The following is a 986-nucleotide window of genomic DNA, read 5'->3' as shown; positions in this document are numbered from 1 at the left end:
AAACGTGACGTGTAAACTCTGCTGATCACTGATTGGCCGGAGAGAATCGTCCCTACCTGCGTCACTGAACTTGCAACAAACACAACAGAACTGCTAGATTTAAATCAGCACAGCCAGAGAAGGATCGAATGCAACTGTTTTGAACAAGCGCACCTTTTTTTAACAACCAAAAATGGCTGTTTCGTTGTCTATTGAGGAAGTACAGACGTTCCTCTCGTTGATAGCAGAGGAGCGGACCCAGTGAGAGCTTGATGGGGCGAAGCGGAATGAAAACGTTTTTCAGGAGTCGCAGCTGTAGAGGCGGCGCAACTATAACGACATGTGAATAATCCCGCCCACTCTAAAGCGGTACTGAACTGCAGTGGAAACACAAACCGAGCCGAGCCGAACCGTGCCGTGCCGTACTGTACTGAGCCGTGCCGAGCCGAGTTGTACCACGCAGTGGAAAAGCGCCATTAGATTCGCTTTTGGTGTGCACACACCATTAGTGTGTGGTAATCAGTCGTTTAGCATGATTCCTAGTTTTCTCTCAAGGATATGGGTGTTTTAAAATCTGTTCAAAAGTCCTGTGTATTCCAGCCTTTAGTCAGACTGGTTACGTTTGTGAACTGAAATTGCGCTCACGTGACAAAGTAACCGGTAAAAATCGCGTTCTGTGGGGATAAAATAAAACAATAAGTAAAGTTGTTTTTTTATAACCCCCTTAGCTGTTATAAATTCACTGTAAACCACGGCTTCACGGGGCTTATTGCTTTTATAAAACGGTTATTCCATATACGTAGTAAGGTTTCACAAAATAAAACAGAGCAAATAAAGTGTAAATTAATAAAAACATTATTCTTCCGCCAAACAACGTAGTTCCTCAGAATCGGTTGTGGTTGCAACAAAGTGGTTGCCAAGCAACACACAAATGTAAACAAAGGTGTATGTTTGTAGAGTAATTTACAACAGCTTCGAACGTGGCTCAACCAATCAGAATCAAGGAC

Source organism: Sinocyclocheilus anshuiensis, unplaced genomic scaffold, assembly GCF_001515605.1.
Source record: "Sinocyclocheilus anshuiensis isolate Anshui unplaced genomic scaffold, SAMN03320099.WGS_v1.1 scaffold630, whole genome shotgun sequence".
NCBI classification, from domain to species: Eukaryota; Metazoa; Chordata; class Actinopteri; order Cypriniformes; family Cyprinidae; genus Sinocyclocheilus; species Sinocyclocheilus anshuiensis.
This window is presented reverse-complemented; position numbering follows the sequence as displayed.